The sequence below is a fragment of the Camelus ferus genome, chromosome 2, assembly GCF_009834535.1.
Source record: "Camelus ferus isolate YT-003-E chromosome 2, BCGSAC_Cfer_1.0, whole genome shotgun sequence".
Classification (NCBI taxonomy): Eukaryota; Metazoa; Chordata; class Mammalia; order Artiodactyla; family Camelidae; genus Camelus; species Camelus ferus.
Window position 1 is genome coordinate 41004697 of NC_045697.1, and position 20215 is coordinate 41024911.

Consider the following 20215-nt stretch of genomic DNA (forward strand, 5'->3'; position numbering starts at 1 on the left):
GTGAAGATCAGCCCTTAAGTAAGCTCACCGGTACACCTGACCTGCAAGAAATCTTACTGGAGACAGAATTCAGAGTTCTTATTTGAATAAGAGAATGTTTCTTACCAAGTTGCATGTACACACTGACTAGCATATAGCAAAGGGCAAATGCACTTTTAATTTTAAGGCTGCTACTCAAAGCAATTTCAGCAAGGGAAAAATGTGCACAAATTTATCATGAGGAGGAAGAAAGGAAGTGACATTTCCCCAGTGTCTACTTTGTGCCAAGCATTGTGTAAAGCCCTTTTGAAAACGACATTTCATGTAAACATTAAAGTTGCAAGGTACATACGAATACCACGTATATTAAATAGTCCATTTTATATATAAGTATATATATGCAGTTTGCCTAACGTAACAAGTGGTCTTAACAACCTCACTATAATCAAAAGGAAAAAAGGTAAAATAATATGGATGAGAAAGAAAATGAACAGTTAATCATCACATAAGAATTCAACACTGAATTTAAAAAGTGGGCCAAATTTTCGATGAGGCAAGTTTTCGATTTTATTTCCACTCATAAAAGATATTTAATCCCCAAAGCAATTCTGGAGCATTCTCTCAAAATAGTACTGGTTAAAAAACGTTGTTATCCAACCTGGGCAGATGGCCTTGGTACTATCTTGTATATCTCTAGAAACCAGCTCTCTATGGTCAACACTATCAACAGCTGTTTCCTTTTCCCTTCCTTGTATGTATTTGTGAATTTACTGCTCTTATCCTAACTTGCTTTAAATAGTTCCTATTTTTTCAAACATCCTTAAGGCAAAGGGTATGTTACTAAATTATCTTAGCACAGATTTAATAAACTAATTGATACAAATGGAAACATGACATTTAATCTGTAGCAATTTTAGCTAGCCTGCTATGTTTAAGAGGCTAACTGTTACACTTCTTGCCTAACGCTGGAGAAAAACCAAATGAGAGTCCTTCAGCTCTACTGGGACTCCTGATACCGTCTTTTATCTCTCTCTTTCCATGAAATTAAAATTGCTGACTTGCTGACCACAATGTTTTCATTTGTCACTATCTCCTCCCCCAAAAGAATGCAACATGGATGTTACAAACATTTTAATTAAACTCACACTAGAGCTCTGAAATTTTCAGGGCCAAACATGCTTCGGAGTAGGATACTCCTCCAGCCAGCTTAGTGGCCCTAGACAAGTTTCCTAAACTCTCCAATTCAAACCCCAATTGTCTCCCTCCCACCCCCACCCTGTTACTGTCTCACCTTCCCTCTCTCGAACACTTTTGTTTCTCTTCCTGCTCTTCTTTTCCTACCCTCCTTTCACCCCGGCCTTCCTCCCCAACTTCACTTTCTCTCTCTCTCCTCCTACCCTTCTATCTCACTGTTCCCCGCCCCCACCTCCATGCTCTCTCGCTTTGCCTCTTGACTTGCAGGGCTGGCACACAACAAGTGATCGATAAAATAGTAGGCATTCATTTTGGCATTAATCTTCCTAACACTGTAAAGTCTTCTCAAGAGTCCACGATGGCTGTCCCCAGCACAACCCTTCCAATGAAGATGCCCCATCTACTTGCAGCCCAACAGCAGCCTCCCCGGGGCCCACTGGTGGAGAATGAGAAAGTACTATGGCAGGAGGCAGGCTGGGCTGTTGCGGGATGCCAACCTGAGAGAGTGGTCCTGAGTTCACTTGTTCTGCTCATTTACTCACTGAGCCAACAAATATTTCCTGAGCATCTACTGTGAGAGAGAAGGAAACAAGCACTTGCCATCACTGAGTTTACAAACTACAGGAGGTGAACAAAGATGACATATAATATATAGACGTTAGATTTTAAAAGGTATTATAGAGAAAAACAAAGTGAAAAGCGAAGAGTGCCAGAGAGGAAAGGAGGTAAGGTGTTGCAATTTTACACAGAGTGGTCAGAGAAGGAAACATTTCAGCAAAGGCTTAAAGGAAGGGAGGAGCAAGCCATGCAGAGAATAGTAAACGAGGGTCTAGCACTCTGGGTGTCGACGTTCATCAACTGTAACAAATGAACCGCTCTAGTGGGAGATGCTTATTATAGGGGAGCCCGGGGGAGGGCAGTGAGGTCTACCGGAAAGCCCTGTACCTTCCATTCAATTTTGCTGAAAGAATGGAGGGAGGGAGGAAGAGAAAGAAAGACAGGAAGGAAGGAAGAGAGGGATGGAGGAAAGAAAAAAAAGGAAGGAAGGCAGGCAGGCAGACAGACAGACAGCCTATTTTTTTTAATGGTCCTAGAAACTGATGAGTCCAAGACTAAAGGAGTCAGCTGAATCCCTGGGTCTCTCTACTGGTTTCTTGGGTAGATGAGTTAAGTACAAAGTGAAAGACATATTCTCTGAGGAATCTGGCCCCTCCATGCAGCCAGTGCCTCGTCTGCACAATTCAAATTCGTAACTTTGCATGGAGGCTTGATCCTTTCCCACAGAGTCAGGGGCAAGGAGGCAGCATTGCCAGATTATTGACTCTTTAAGTCTCGCAAGAACGACCAGATTCAGCCTATGGAAGTTTGCTTGGGTGATGATGTACATATGATTTGCACAGCTGCATGGAGTGCAACCCAGATACAAGGTTAGTTAGGCTAGAATGGAGATCTTTTGTAGCCAGGAAGTTACTACCCTAAACCGCTGCTAAGAAAGGCAACTAGTATATGCTTCAGTTAATGTCTCCTTCAAAGACTTTCTTAAAAATACTCACATTTGTACAAGGAGATTTGTGCAATAAAATGTTTATAATAGCAAGAAAACCGGTAACCACCTAACACCTACCGACACAGAAATAGTTAATAAATTATGATACATCATAATGAGATGCAATATAGCATCAAAAAGAATAGGTTTCTCCAAACAAGATGCTGAACAAAATGTACAATGTGAGCCAATTTGTTTAAAAAGAAAATGCTTTCTTTTTATATTTATGCATAACACATACCCATATAACACACACGCACACAACCACTCTCTGGAAAGGGGCACTTTCATCTTTTATTATGCATACTATGAATCCTTTATTACCTGTGTAAACATTTTTCTTTCTAAATATGGAGATGGGGGGGGGAATGGATGTCCCAGATCATAAATATTGAAACCAGAAGTTCTTCCCAATGTTTTCATACATTTTTATATCACTGTCACAAGATTATAAAGACAAAGTAGAATAATAAATGAGGGGGCAGTTTAAAGTCCTTCCATTAAAACAAGCAGGGAAGATACGAACTCGGCTCTATTTAAAAGACAGAGCAGGGCTGTATAACACACAGAAAGTAAGTTCAAGGGAGACAGGTGACCACTTTGGGCAAATTAAGCCCTACCAGCCTCAGTGATGCTCCCATCTGTAAAATGGAAAACAGCCTCTTTTACAGAGTTACTGAGGAGAGTGCTTTGTCACAGCTAGCTAAAACGTCCAGCACACTGACATATGAAAAGCACTCAATACACAGCAGTTCTTATTTAAGTCAGCAATGTCTATCTTACATTTTATGTAACTGAAGCAGACTAAATTTCATGTAGGCATGCACCCTGCCAGATTTATCTAAGTGACCCTTCTATAGTCCTTCCAGCCTCTTGCAATGCAAATTTATTCAGAAATTAAAATGTCATGTATATCAAACTACTTTTCCTCCCAAAATAGCAGGTAAAACATTTCAAGTAAATTTTTTTCTTGTTTTTTTAAGTCTTACACTCACACCATACACATATATAATTATATAATTACAATTAAAAAAAAAAAAGGAGGAAGAATACCAAGAAATGATTCAGGATATTTTCAAATATTCTGTTCTAGGTCATTAAGTGCTGCCAACCCTGTATTTCTGGGGAACCTGCTCTTAGGAATCTTTGTGATATGCTGGTTAAAAGGCCTGCTTTACAACCTATCAGCTATACGAAAATCAAGAAATCACTGTTCTTCCCCAAGGTCTCAGCCTCTCATCAGTGATATGGGGCTTCATGGGGTTGTCAGAGGGTTCAATAAAATGTGTGCAAGCACAATGCCTGGCTCATGGTAAGCACTCAATAAATGGTTGTAGTGGTTGTTCTGGTTATTTTTCTGCCAACCAAAGCACATATCTGAGACAAGCCATACATTAGAGAAGCTTTTCAACTGGACAAACAGTGCTAAGCAGATCTCAAAGCCCCATGACCACGACCCAGTTTCCAAAGGGGAGTATGAGGAAAATAACGATCCAGAGGCCAGAAGATGCCCCGCCTGGTCAGTAGTCGCTAGTCAGATCCACTTCCCCTTCTCCACACATACCCTTCAGGAATAACAGTCTCTTGGTAACTGGCAAAGTGTCAGGAATGAGTCATGGGTCATACACTGTTTTCATCTGAATTCTCCAGAAATTTACCGCAAGCAGCTCATAATCTCCCAGGGCCCCAAAATGACTTGATCACCTCCAATTCCTTTAGCTCTCCAGTGCCACACGAAGTCCACAAGCTTAGAAATCCACAATGGAATGTGATTTCTCCAACTATCTCTTCTCTACTTCAAATCCTCTCTCTAGGGGGCTCTGATGTTGCCCCCAAACTCAAGTACGCATCCCCCATCTCATCAGCTCCCTCCCATCATTCAGGTCTCAGATCAATGACACATTCTCAGAGCAGCTTCCCCTGAATACAGCTGCCAGCGTAGCAGCGCTGTGCCCTCCAGCCAACCCATGCTCACTCCATTGTACTCCATGTGTGTCTAGCTGCAAGAACCACCACTTAATTATCAGAGGTTTACACTTCTCCCACAGCAAGTCTAGAGGAGGGTGGCTACTGGTATAATTTTAGCTGTTCAGTGAGGCCGTTGGGAACGCTGGCTCTTTTTGCTCCACCATCTTTAGCATGTTGCCTTTGTGCTTGTCATCTCATGGCACAAAAAGGTTGCTGCCATAACCAGACATCTTATCAACACTCCAGGCTGGTAGATGAGAGGAGAAAGGTGCGGCTGTGTCAGCCACCTCTGTCTCCTTTTGTCAGGGAAGGAAAATCCTTCCCCAAACCTTTGCTATCTAAACACCAGAACTAGGTCACATGGCCTCCTCCAGCTGCAGGGGAAGCAGGTAAATCAGGATACAAATTGTTACCACTGACCGAGAACAAACATGATCTATCACGTAAGGCTGGGCACGGTGTCATTCCACACACACAATCAAGGTTCTCTTAGCAACAAAAAAATGGGAATGCGCATCAGGGAGGAAAAATAACAGTGCCGGCCACCCTTATCTTTCCATGGTATGTACTACCATCTGCAATTACCTTGTGCTAAATAAATAAATACATACAAACATAAATAGGTGTTAATTGCTTATATCCCCTTAACAGAATGCAAGCTCCAGGTCTAGCTTTACATATGTAGACCCAGAGCTTATGTTTTAAAATAACTGACTGTCAAATTTCTCACGGTAGGCAGATATTATAGGTACTGGAAATATAGTAAGGATAGTCTAAGTAACGCTACAGTAGCAAATTAACCCCAAAGTTTCAGCGGGGGCTTGACAGAACAGAAACTTATTTCATGCTTATTCTTTGTGTCTACTGTATATGGGGGAGGGGGTAGGCAGGGAGCTTTTCTCTGTATCGAGAAACCTAAGCTGGAAAAAAACTCAAGTTGGAAGCTCCACTATCTCCAAATGTGGCTAAAAGGTTTACTACAGTAAAAAAGAAAGGTGGAGGGTCTCACAGAGCCACTTAAATGCGTCAGTCCAGAAATACCCGTACGTAACTCCCATAGACAGCCCACTGGACAGAATTAGTCAGTGATTCTGTGTAACCTGAGGAGGCAAAGACACATGCGTGAGCACATGAATGTTGGTAGTGTTTCTGCCTCATTCCCCAATGGACTGGTAAAATATCACACAATGTATTATCCCCATTTTAGAATTTAGACCCATTAAATAAATTTCTCAGAACAAAATCAAACTTAGGGATCCTCAGTAAAGCAATTATTTCATCTTATAAGACAATACTTACCATTATAAAAAGGGAAAAAAATTTTTCAGGAGTAATGGTAAATATTTATACAGCACTTCTCATATTCTGCTCCAAGTACTTGCCAAATCTCAGTACCTTTAATCTACCCAACTACCCAGTAAAGGAGAAACCACAGTATTGTTAACCCCATTTTATAAGGGAACGGAAAAGTGTTGGAAGCCCGTCATCCCCGGGCCTGTGGTATTTCTGCGTGTCTACGCAGAGGCACTAACCGCCTTCATTCTAGACAATCCTTCAGGATGCTTTTTTAGAGAAGAGCCTTAAGAAAACATACGTGTCTTTCTGGAGCAAAGGGCAGCATGTTTACTGTCCAGTATAATCAAAATAATGTCTCCCTCTGAAGCAAAGGGCAGGAAGGCATGCTTACTGCCCATTATAAAAGATTAGTATTCCCTAAACTCAGGATTCCTCTCCTTAATACAGCTGTGTTTATAGGTGTCATCTGGTTCTCTTCGCACCTCTCCTCTTTAGAAACTAGGGCTGAGGGGACCAGTGTAAGAAAACAATGATACTCTGGCTATAGCCATTATTATGAATAATAAAGCCTTTCCCAGGAGTACATGAAACTGAAGATTAGCTTGTTGGCTTAAAAGTAGGGTGAAATCTCAGAGCTTTCACAGTTCTTGACAAGAAGTTAAGTAATTTGCCTAAGGTCTGACAGCTAGTAGGTGGCATATCCAAGATTCAAGCCCAAGCTGTCTGGTTCAGAAATCAAACTTTAAAATTCTTTGCTATACTGAAGCAGCTCTCAAAAAAAAGTGTAATTCCAAAACTAGCAGTATTGAATCACCCGTGAACATGGTACAAGAGCAAATTCTTGGGCATCACCCCAGACCTATTGAATCAAAACCTCAGGGTGGGGGGAGGGGGAGGGAGAGAAATAAATGTGCTTTAAAAGCCTTCCAGGAGACTCTGATGCTTATTAAGTTTGAAAAACACTGCTAAATTGCATGTATTCACTGTATCTATGAGATTGAAGGAAATGGTATGGATATATCCTGATTTCCATAGGGATGTGAACTGACCTTTCATAACCTGAATAATGGATTTGAAGTACTAAGGGAGATGATTCCTCAGCCCTTGTATTTAGTTTTTAGGAAGGTAAGAATCTTTATTTGGAGCAAAACAAACACCACATGTCTGTTTAACAGGTCTGCACATTTTCCTTTGGAGTCACGAATATATGTCTGGAATGTTAAATGAAAATACCTGCTTTTTATTCCCATAATGATTAGAAAGAATTACTTAGCCAAAGAGAAACACTATTTATATTTGAGAGTCAAGCTGTAATTCTTGAAAAACAGGAAACCACATATCAACAGTGTACCATAGTAGAAAGGGCACCAGGCTTTGAGTCAGAGAGTCAAGTCACTTAACTTCTTCAACTCAATTTCCTGATTTTAAAATGGAAAATGAACTCCAACTTCAGAGTTGCAATTAGGTTTAAATGATATGTCATGTGAAAGCCATGGGTAAACAGCTTTTGTGCTACATGAATGTAAACTCTACCTTCATGGGCTCTTTCTCTTTCTTGATCTGGTGTTATCAGTTCCTCCAGTGCTTAGAGTACTGCCTGGCACATAGAAGATGCCCCATAGTTATAAGGTATTAGAAATGAATATGAGATATTATATTAATGATGTAATTGATGCCTCTGGGCTCCATGTGTCACAATCATCTCAGTCTTTTAATAAGAAAAAGTCACTCCAACTAGAAATCCTTAGTCATGTTTAAAATGGGCCAGATAATTTAAGAAAATCAGCTGATTTTCTTCCCCTGGAGAACACTACTGACGGAGCTCTGTCCTCAGGCATAAGACAGAAACTCCTATTAACAACCCTGATGGCCCTTGAGTCTCCTGGTCTGAAGTCTATCATAATCTCTTGTGCGTATACAGTCAAAAATAAAGGATATGTACCTACAAAGAACAAATACTTTATATTTACATCTGCAATGAGGTAGAATTTTAGTAAATGGATTTACAGGGTTTATGTAATCGACTTTAATAAAATGTAAGATTCAATATAGCAAATATTAAATAAGCTACTACTGTGCATAAAAAAGTGACTGATAGAAAACCACTGTCAATATAATTTGGGAACAGAAATCACTGTTGAATTTATAATTTAATGAAAAAATATAACTTATTTACTAAACTTTTTATATTTATGGTAAAAGTGGTTCCTTAATTTGTACTCTCTCCAACACACTTTCTCAATCTCCTGAAAAATTAGTTAATGGTCTAGTCTTGAAATAGGGGAACTTTGGGCTTGTAGCTTCAACAAACATATCTAAGTCAGCAAATGAATTCAAGCTGAAGGGCTGCTTTCAGTGCACAGCTTCAACAGTAAAGAGAATATCCCAGCTATGTTGCCTATATCCTAAGGGACCTGGGCAGGGTATACTGCCCCCTATGTATGCTGTAACAATCCAGGTACTTATATATACATTAGTTCTACCTTTTATTTTTATTTATGTATTTTTTTTGGTGAGGGGAGGTAATTAGGTTTTATTTTTGTTTTTGGAGCAGGTACTGGGGATTGAACCCAGGACCTTGTGTAGGCTAAGCATGCACTCTACCACTTGAGCTATACCCTCCCCCCTAGTTCTACCTTTTAACAAGTGAAAGCATTAAGGCCATTTCAAGACTTGGAATTTTACCAGTCAACTAACTTCCTAAAAGAATATGCAAGTATGTTTGATGAAAAAGCACAAATTACAGAGTTGAGCAGGAAACTTTCATTTGCTTCTTTAAAAATATGGAAAACAAGTTTGCCCTTTTTTCTTTTCTTTTTTTTTTCTTTCTTTCTTTTTTTTTTTTTTTTTTTTTTTTGAGAGGGGGTAAGGGAGAGAAGGTAATTAGGCTTTTTTTTTTTTTTAATGAAGGTACTGGGGATGTTGAACCCAGGACCTTGTGCTTGCTACGCACACGCTCTGCCACTGAGCTATACTCTCCCCTGAAGTTTGCCTTTTCTAAGCTTATTTTTTATCCATCTTTTCAACTCCCAAGGCAATATAACTTCCACTAAACAATCACGTGGCTACAGTGATTTGTAGAGGTTCCTAATAAAGATGCAACTCCTATATGTATCTTGATTAAACAGTACTCTTCAAATATAATTCAAAACCAAATTAAGCAAATATCTTAATCAATAAAAAAGGTAGCTATTAGTTCCACCAACTCGTTGCAAAATTCGGTTAACCAATAGGAAACAGAAGAGAAAGCCAGTTTTGATGTAGTCTAACTACATACTGGCTTATAGCCCCACAGTGAAATACTGACTTCTGGTGGCAAAAAATGCATGTGTACTCTGCATCTGGCAGGAGAAAGCAATGTTGAAAAATCACCTGGATTTTACTGTTGCCATAAATTCTCAGTCTCTTGATGATTTTTGTATTCTAAATTAACACATTATGAGTCTTCAAAATCACATTTTTACACAGTTAAGTAAATACCAAATGCCAAAGACTACAGAAATTCAATTGCTACAGTGAATAAAACATATTAACTCTGATGTATAGCAGTTCATTTTCTTCCTGTAAGTAGAAAGGAAAGAGTTCACATCCCCAGCCTCATCATTCCTGCAAGTTCTATTTAGAAATGGAAGGAGGGGGAGGGAAGTCCCCAATATCTTTTTTTTTTCACAGCGTTGTGTCCCACTCTTCAATACCTCTTCGTCTTAAAGTGACCAAATCTGTTCCAAATACTTTCTTTGGTACCCTCCCTCCTAAATTAGCTGAATTCAGATTAGTCTTCTCAGTTTTAAGTACTAGTTATCTATTTTCCGGCTTTCTCTTAGTCTCTTTTCATATTCTCTTGGGTAATTATCCTTCAGTTCTCTCCATCCACTTAGGCATATTTATCTTCAAATACAATTCTTTCCAACACTGGCAAGAGACACCATCTTTAAATAAAACAGGCGAATCATCCAGAATTTTCAACCCTCCTGTGAATTCATTTCCAGAGTATTCACTCAAGGAATCCTTTCCACTAAAGATGAAAGGCAAGCTAAGGAAATACATTAGACAGAGGAAGTAAACATTGAAACAGGGCCATGCCTAGGTATTCTTAAGTCTCTGAGCAGAATTAGACTCTCAAGTCCAAAGGTTTTCTCGTGTCTTCCATCCTCACTAAGTCTAACCCCACGTAGGTTCAGGAGAGATGTTCCACTACAGACCCTACCATCTACCACTTCTGCATGACCTTGCTCTGATATAATCTGGCACAAGCAAAATCCCCCAAACTCTCAGGCCGGTCCCTTGCCTGAGGTTTCTGTGCCTCAATTACTAAGCTCACCTTGCAACCGTCCCAGGGGACACTGGATCTTCGCCTTAACGTGCGCTTTCGCCTTTAAAAGTTTTAAATGTCTGGCTTCTCGATGGTACGTAATCCCCCACCCACCCCCGCCTCCAACGTGCACCAACACAGCTAAAAGGACCCTATCCCACCCTTTAAAAAACAAAATTTCGTCTGCAAGATCTTCCCCCACCGCCCACCTTCATCGCCCCCTCCTCAATAGAGAAGGGCTCCCGGAAGATTCGGACACAACTCCACCTCCAAAGCCAAGGGTCTTCCTGAGAAATTTGCACAACAATACGGGGTCTGTGTGTAAACTCCGAGAAGACTAACCTAGGAGGAAATTATCAAGACCCTCGAAGGTCCCTCGCAGCTTCATTAACGTAACCACCGTTACAGTGAAGTAAAGTATGATTCCTGTAACCCTCCAATTCCTCTCCCTTTTAAATTGCCGACCCCTGCGCTCGCAAAGTCGGAGGGCCGGCGTGCGGCAGAGGATCAGTCACCAAGAAAAAAATTATCATCAAGGGAAATTAACCAGTTCCACGTTCTGCAGATGCCGTCTCCCTCTGCGCCAGGGGCAAGTCCCAGAAGGTGCCTCCAACTTTTCCCCTCCCTCTCTAGAGGCTGCGGACCACCGACGGACGCCTCCATCTGAGTTACAGTTTGATAGGATTGGAATCACTGATCTCTCTCTATAAGACGCAAGGGGGAGGGGTGACCGTGTTGTGGGGGAGGTGATTCGGAATGGGGGAAAGAAAAGCACCATTTTATCCCCCGGAGAAACTTCTGGGATTCTTCTATTACGCAACCTGGGGACCAGGTTCCAACAACAGAACATTTTTCCGCAAAACGCCGGGCGCACAGGCAGACGTCTGATTTTGGGAAGGGGCAGAGTGGGAGGAGGATGGGTCTCTTCCTGTGTTCCCCTCCCCAGTTTTTCTAGACGCTACCTGCAGCGGATTTGTAAGTGAGGGCGGTACGAGCTCTGCGTTTCCTTCGCCGGTTCTCCCCGAAGGTTCCCACCGGAAAAGTGGGAACGCCAGCGACTTGAGTCAGCGTGCTGGGAAGCCGGCAGCTAGGCGGGAGAGCCTGGGCTTCCCAGAAGTCAGCGGCCGCGGAGCCTGGGCCAGGGCTGACCCCCAACCCGAGGCTGGGCGCAGGACTCACTTACCTTCCAGACCCTTAGTCCTCCAGTCTCGGCTCGTGCGCCCTCGCCGCCTCCGCCCGCCCCAGACCTGTTGCGGTGGGGAAGGGGCGCGGGTGCGGAGAGCGCAGGGGAGCGCGTGCTCCCGAGGCTCAGCGGCGGCTCGCGCGGGACTCGGCTTCCAGCCGCGGAGGCGAGAACGCAGCTGTGCCAGCGACGCGCGCAGGCAGCGGCCGAGTGCGCAGGGGCCGCGCGCTCGTCCGCTTGCTGGTTGGCAAGCTCCGCGCGCCGGCGGCCCCGGAACGCCCGGTAGGCGAGGCCACACCCTCCCCCAGGAGGCCACGCCCCCTCCCGCTCTTCCCCGGCCCACGCCCTCTAGCTGGCGCCACCCAGATGGAGAGGAACAGCGCGGCCCTCCCCGGGAGACCAGTGGGAGGATCGAGGGCGAGCAGCCGCTCCGGATGGAATACTGCAGTGACCGCACCGACAGCGTGGGTGACCCTGCCCCGGGCTGCTGTGGGGCACAAGAACCCTTTCGCTTTACAGAGAGATTAAGCTCAGGGTCAAGTTCTGACTAAAAGTGTCAAGAAGTCTTTTTGCAATCTCCTACACAGTTGAAGGAGATTCTGTGCCCTTTAAAGGAGATAGTAACTAACATTATAGAGAGCTATACGTTTTATAAAGGGCTTTTACACACAGGCTCATCTCATCTTCACAGTAACTTTCTAAAACAGACAAATTATTGCGACCATTTCCCAAATAATGAAACGGAAGAGCTGAAAATAACTATAAAGTATTTTGCCCAATATCACAGGCTAAAAAAAATGGCATGGGAAACCAGGTCTCCTGAATCCAGCCTTCCGGTTCTTTCTCTTCACCAGCCCAACCCTAGAAAATTCTAGTGGGTATATGGGCTTTGGCAAACAGATCCAAAAGAGGAAGGGAAACCTAATGTCTGGTTAAGTTGCTACCCGATCCCTTTTACCAACATACCAGGAAAGCACCATGCTGAGTTCTTTGCCTCTCTCACCTCGTCCCCCGAAAGAGATGCAGAAAGATTGCATCAAATGGCCCAGACAGGCTTTTCCCCCCAACATCTAAATGGTTTAAAATGGGTGAAATTATTTGGATGAAGAAAATCACCTTACTCAAATGCAATGTAAATGTAAATAAATGTAGTATATGAAAATAACCTCCTTCCGTGCCCTTTATGTTCTTTCTCCTTCATTTTTTACTTTTTTGTTGTTGTTGCTGTTGCTTTGCCCCTCAAGACTCCTTCATTGTCTACATGAATATTGTTTGAAAACCCAATCGATAGATCTTTGCATTTCCAAATTAAACTCTTGGCTACTTGACTTAATTTCCCATGGATTGTTTTCCAAAATATAACTTCTCTCTAAGCTTCTGTGATGATAGCGATTTGATTTACCTTAACGTGTAAAATAATTAAGGTGCCCCTGATAAGGTCTGGTGTGCCTCCAGATGAAACCTTTGGCGGTCTTCCCTGGACAGGGTGGGACAGGAGTCACCCCTGACAGATGTATGTTTGCACATTTCTTAAAGGTTTCTAACAGATTGATATCTATTCTAATCATAACAAATATTTTAATCTTCTTGTTATGGAATTAATGCATCTCACTGTAAAATATACATCAGCCTAGTCATCATTTATAATCTGAAGGTTTTGAACTATATTCAATATCTTGTAATAACCTATAATGGAAAAGAATCTGAAAAAGAATATATATTGGGAAAACTGGACAGCAGCATGTAAATCAATGTAGCTAGAACACTCCCTTCCACCATACACAAAAATAAACTCAAAATGGATCAAAGAATATATATACATATAAATCACTTTCTTGTACACCTGAAACTAACACATTGTAAATCAAATATACTTCAATTTTTTTTTAATCTGAAGGGTTTTACCTCTCCTATCTGAAACTTTTTCCTATCTTCTGTTCCTTATCCTATAATACCTCCTGATACATTCAAACTGTAGTCAATTTAGTAAATGATGTCGACAGTCAAAGTTTGATCATTTTATGTTACTGCTTTTGGAACTGAGGGATGTAATTTTGTAAAACTTTTTAGTTGAAGATGGTGCAGCTTTGGTTCAAAGAAGAGATCATTCCATTTATAGGAATATTTTTAAGGCAATGTGCTGGGTGATGGGTCATATCAGTGACAAAGACAGAACTCCTGTTCTCCTGAGATTCCAGTGCCTTGTGGAATCAGGTGAATAAATAATTTGAATGCACACGTCTATTGATTAATTTCCAGAAAGGTGCTAAGTTATTTTAAAACATGTAAATTAAAACTAATTTTCTTATACTAAGTAAAGAAAAAGCAGATAGTCATTCCAGTGAGGTTTTTTTTTAAGATGCTTTTCTGCCTTTTCTCCAGGTTACATTATATAAGCGGTTAATAAGCAGGCTACTTTAAATAATGATTATACCATATGTAAATTTTCAAAAAAAAATGACAAAAAAGAAAAGTAATCATGCAATAGAGATGCAGAGATATTTCACTTTATTAGCTATAATTTCCTCTATCTTCTTTATTATAAGAATTCTTAAATTACATTTTTAGCTCACTCAATGAAATTCTAGCACTTTCTTAATCCTGACAACCTGGTCACTTATTTCTGATTATGTTTCCTGCTGAGGTGAAGCATGTCTCTGACATCAGTGATCTTTTCCACAACAGAACTGGAAAAAAATTTTTTTCCCCTTAATACAGCTATGGTACTTTTTCAGCTGCCTCTTCATGTAAGGACACCTGGGATGTTAGTTACCTGGCAATTTTCAGCCATGATTTTACTTAAATTTTGAAGACAAACAAGTGAATCCCCTGGGTCTCATAGACACTCATGGACTGTATTCTCAGAGCTCCTGAAGTGTACAAGGGGGCAGGAACACATGTTAAGATTGAGACTCGGGGGCGGGGGGGAATGTGCCTGCATCACCACCCTGACAACCTCTTGTTTGGCCAGCCTGAAGTACTCCTAAATTCTGCAGTCAGCAAGACCTGAGTATTTTAAACCAGCAGTTTAAATTATTTTATTCCTGAAACTACTGCATGTATGTTTCAAAGAGAATGAATTTCTTCAAAGTGTAAAAAAATCCTTACCAAGTTGGTAAATAAAACCTAATCAAATTCTAATCAGAGCATAAAACTTGTGGGGGAAAAAAAAAAAAAAAAGCAACCAACCCAGAGTTGGGATAAAGAGGTGTAGATGAGGAGAGGAGGCCAGTGAGGAGAGAGGAGGAAGGATTGGCCTAAGCCAGGTAAAGGGCAGTGGAGGAAGGGCCACTTCCCAAAAAAGAACACAAAGAGAGAGGGGGAGTAGGACCTCCAGGCAAAGATTACGATAAGAAATAAGACAGGAAAGGGCAACTGGAAATTGATGGTGAAGGGCCCTATGTGCCAACCTAGGGAGTTTTCTTTTCATCCTAAGTGCACTGGGTAGGAGACTGATTTGATCAGGTTGCATTTAGGACTACTGTGGCTGCCATATGAAAATCAACAGGAGACAGGAAGGCTATGGAAGAAGTGTGGAGAACTGGGCAGAGACTGTAGGCAGACACAGAAACTCCTAGTTTTACATCTTTCTTTGGGAGGCAGATAAGCAAATGTAAACCTGCTATCTTTTGCTGCAAGAAGAACTAAATGCACAATTATTATAATTAAAATTCATGTATTTTATCATGAACACTTTGTGGAAAACATGGTTCCTAGTGACCTGACATCACTTTTTCAGTACAATATGTTTCAGATTGTGTGTGAGTTTTTACTTATTGCTACTACACACCACTTCCCAATCCCAGTGGAGATTATGAATATTTTTTAGTCATGTGATAGTGCTGTTAAATTAATTTCATATTTAAAGTAGTAACTTGGAAAATTGCAGTGAATCTGGAGCAAAAGAACATGAGTACAAATCCATATTTTTCTCTAAAGAAATGAACTTAGGGGTTTAACTGAATGTCTACAATTTACCAGACATTTCACACATATATATTTTTTAATCCCCTTGAAAACATTTGCATAGTTCTAGTTAATGTATAAAGGAGGAATCAACTCAGAGAGATAATTCACCTCTATTATGATTATATAGCAAATAAATAGCAGTGACAGTATTTGAACTTAGCTCTTTTGTGGCTCAAGGTTATGTTTTCACCACTATCAGCATTAGATTAGTATAAATACCCAAACTATATCCCAACCGTAATGTCTATTACACTTAAATCCACATCAGCAAGCCCAAGGGAGTTAGCAATGGGTTTTCATTCTGACAGTTACATCTGGAGGGTTAAATAGGAAGATGATAAATAAACTGAGGGATTATGGGAAAGCCAAATAGTTGGAAAATGAAAAAGAGAAAGAAATAACATGCAGAGCCAGAATATAAGAGCCAAGTTATGGTCCCCCAGTGGGAGCAGGGACTGGGGGTAAAAGCACCCTACTGAATGTCTCAAAGAGGCAGAAAAAATGGCTACAGTAGTTTATCAAAGTGTCACCAGAAATAACTAGAGCTTTGAAAAAATCTGTTTCTTCAGGCAAAGACTTTGTTTAAAGGAGGCACTACAGGCTGAAAGAGCAACCTCAGGAACAGTTTTGGGGTGGACCTGCAAACTCAGGGCGATTGCTAGGAAAGGAGAATTTAATAAGTAGTTTTTTAAAATACGAAGTACTACAAGTAAAACACCAATGATTAATATGTATAAAAGTTAAATGATATTAAATATGAATGCCAAAAAAAAAAAAAGAAAATCTCCCTAAAGACTATGGCACAACTTTAAGAATTTAATACTATGGTTCACTCAATCCATATCACTCTTCTAAGTTCTAGACTATCACCCTCATTTGTTTGCAGGAAATTTCACCAGGGTCGTCACACAGGCAGAGCAAACTCAGCATATGTAGTAAGAAACTCATAGTTTTTCACTCTGTCCATTTATTCTTCCAAAACCCACCCAATGCAATTCCTCCTATTTTGTTATGAACTTTTGCTGCTGGTACCATTATAGACCCAGGATTCAGGTTCAAATGTCCATTTCCAAGGGAACCCTCCTACATCATTGGTGGGAATGTAAATTGGTGTAGCCACTATGGAGAACAGTATGGAGGTTCCTTAAAAAATTAAAAATAGGGTTAGTATATGATCCAGCAATCCCACTCCTGGGCATATATCTGGAAAAGATGAAAACTCTAATTCAAAAAGATACATGCACCTCAATGTTCATAACAGCACAATTTATAATAGCCAACACATGAAAACAACCTAAATGTCCATTGACAGGTGAATACATAAAGATGTGGTATATATATATTACTCAGCCACAAAAAAGAATGAAATAATGCCATTAGCAGCAACATGGATGGACCTAGAGATTATCATACTAAGTGAAGTAAGTCAGACAGAGAAAGACAAATATCATATTATATCACTTATATGTGAAATCTGAAAAAATGACACAAATGAACTTATTTACAAAATAAATATAGACTCAAACGTAGAAAACAAACTTATGGTTAACAAAGGGGAAAGAGGTGATAAATTAGGAATTTGGGATTAACAGATACACACTGCTATATATAAAACAGATAAGCAAGGGCCTACGCATAGCACAGGGAATGATATTCAACATCTTGTAATAACCTATAATGGAAAAAGAATCTGAAGAAGAATACAAATATACACACATATATATATAAATCACTTTGCTGCACACCTGAAACTAACAACATTGTAAATTAACTATACTTCTGTTACTGGGAAAAGGGAAATAAGAACTACCTCGGTTCTTAGTCACCCAAAAAAAAGATTTTTGACGAGAGACAAAAAGTGTGATATAAGCAAGATTCTTATTAGTGAAGTTAAAAAAATAGTGGAAGATAGTCCACTCCTGGGAATTGGAAGCAGGCTGATCCAAGAGAGGAAAAATGGCACTGTTCCTTTGTTTTTCCTCTTTTTATATTCTGGTTTCTTGATTGACTGACTGATTAATTGATTGATTGACAATCCAGGTTCCCTGTGCTCTGGTTGATTGACAGCTCAGGTTCCTTGTGTTCTGGATTGTTCCTTTCCCCTTCCTCTCCCCCTGCCCAGTGCTCATTTCTATCTCAACTACCTAACACTTCCATTTAAGAAGTAAATAAAAATAAATAAACACATAAAAAAATAAAATAAAACACAAAATATAGAAAACTAACTTTATTACATTAATGAAATTGAAGTTTATCAATTATCAAAAAAAGTCCATTACTTACCAAGTCATGGTTAACTTTGCTTTTAAATATCCCCCTTTCCTACAAGTTCCCTTCCTGTTTTTGTTTCATTTCTCCATTCTTTCACTTAATAGCTACTAAGTGTCAGGTACTAATTCTGTTCAATTCTGGGGCTATAAAGACAAGTAAGAGACGGTCCTTGTTCTTGGAGATTTCACATCTAGAAGGAGAGTGTCGAAGGCAGAATTCTAAGATGGCCCAGAAGATTCCCACTTCTGGTGTGTATTTGCTATTTAATTTCCTCTCTGCGTGTGAGTGAGTCTGACCTAATCGAGTGAGTTCTTTTTAAATGGAAACTCTAGGGGCCAAAGAAGGAGGAAGTCAGAGAGATTTGAAGCTATAGCAGATACTCTCCTTTGGCCTTGAAGGACCAAATCGTACGTTGTACGAGGGCCACATAACAAGGATCTGAGAGTGGCCTCTAGATACTGAGAGGTCTTTGGCTACCACTTGGCAAAGAAATAGGAACCTCAGTCATACAACTGCCAGGAAATGAATTCTGTCAAGGGAACTTGGAAATAGATCTTTCCCAGTAAAGCCTCCAAATGAGGGAAGATACAGCTGGACATCTCGATTTCAGCCTGGTGAGATCCTGAGCAGTGGACCCAGGTGAAGCGCGCTGGCCTTCTGTCTTACAGAAACTGTGAGGTACTAAATGGGTGTCGTTTTAGGCTGTAAGGCTTATGGTGCTTTGTTACGCAGTGATAGAAAACTAATACGGAGAGATAAACGAATAAACAGATCATTGTTACTCAGTCTGCTTACTGCTTTGGTAGAGGCATGCATAAGGATGCTATTAGAATCTAGCCAGGGGCATCTAACAAACACTGATGGACTACGGAAAGGCATCCTGCCAGAAGCAGACCCCAAGATGAATCATGAAGGGAAAGACAGAGTGGGGGGAATGTGTATGACTGGGGAGGAAACAATGCTATGTGCGCAGAGGGAGCTAAATATGCACAGGTCCTGGAGTAATAGAGTTCATGGTGAATTTCAGAAACTAGAAATACTTCAATATGTCTACAGTTAAAGGAAGGATAGTAAAAGATAAAGATAGAGATGTGAGAAAGTGTAATTTAAAAAAGCAGCACGAGGGGGACGGTATAGCTCAGTGGTAGAGCGTGTGCTTAGCATACATGCAGTCCTGGGTTCAATTCCCAGTACCTCCATTAAACAAATAAATAAATAAATCTAATTACACCCCCCCATTTTTTTTTAATAGCGCTTACCATTTACAGGTTGTATACTATGTCCAGTGTGTAATCTCAACCAAGATGTTCACAGTAACCCTGAGTGATGTACCCAAGTGTGCTGGTTAGTTGCTCGTTTGCCTCAAATCCAGTCTCTGCTCTTCTTCTACTCTGCTGTGAGTCACAAGGGGTTGATTCTTGCAAACCACCTTTTCCAGGCTTTTTGCGGGAAACCAGCTTCTGGCGGGGTTTGGCCAATGAATGGCACTGGGAGGAGACTCCTGGGTACTACTCTTCTGTCTCTGCTCTGAGCAATGGCTCTGACCCAGTGGCTGCCCCACCTCCCTAAGCGCTAGCTCTCACAGACCCTGAGGCTTGGCTTTGCCTCCTGAGCTCCAGTAACACCGTGTCTTCCCTTGGTCACAGCCTTGGGTGTGGCTGTTCGTGGCTTCCTGTAGTTGCTTAATCCCTGGGTAACCTCACCTTTCCCTGTTGGGTCTAAGTATGTACCTTTTAACTAGTTCCCTTGCTGCAGAAAAATGTGTTACAGCTCGGTGTTACAGCTCAATTGTGACAGCAACCCGGATCCGGGCGAGAGACCAAGCAGCACTCACAGAGTTGGAGAACCCAGGTTTATCACACCACCAGACCCAAAGGAGTCAACACTCCAAGCTCTGGACCCAGTTGGTAGGTTTACACAGGCCTTTATAGGCTTCAAGTTTTACACTTTGTAACATCGTATGCAAATAAAGTATAACAGAAGTTGACCAACCATGAACAAGCTTTGTAGAAATAGACGATTCAGGAGTGAGAGAAATGACCAATCAGGAATGAGCTCCATGCAAATGAAGTACTACAAATGGACCAATCAGAAGTTAGGGAAGTGGACCAATCAGAAGTGAGAGTAATAACCAATCAGTAGTGAAGGAAATAACCAATCAGAAGTGAGCTCAGGGAACCAATAAAATTTTAGGGGTAAGTAAGCTGTTTCAGAGGCAGAAAGTGAGATAGAGCCTCTGGGCCAGGGAACTGGATGATGCCAGCATGAGAGTAATGGCCCTGCTTGGGGGCCCTGCTGGGTTTCTTATGGGGCTTTCAGCCTCACCCTTAGTCAATTCTCTGTTGAATTACCACCTGGCATGAGGGTTATTCCTAACTGCATCCTTACTAAATCAACATGTTTTACAGATGAGGAAACTCAGAAAGACTGAACAACTTGCCTAATTACTCACAGTTAGTATATTATGGGGGCTCGATGTAGACCACGACTGTGAAGT

At 41.0% G+C, this 20215-nt stretch overlaps 1 protein-coding gene across 1 annotated transcript in view; it reads right to left on the bottom strand.

Moving 5' to 3' along the window:
• AFF1 (AF4/FMR2 family member 1) overlaps positions 1 to 11748 on the bottom strand; it is a 173330-nt gene extending 161582 nt beyond the window's left edge. Inside the window, exon 1 of the mRNA XM_032498550.1 lies at positions 11479 to 11748. The gene's annotated coding sequence lies outside the window, so the exon portion shown is untranslated. The remainder of the gene's footprint in view (positions 1 to 11478) is intronic.
• Positions 11749 to 20215: the final 8467 nt, after the last annotated feature.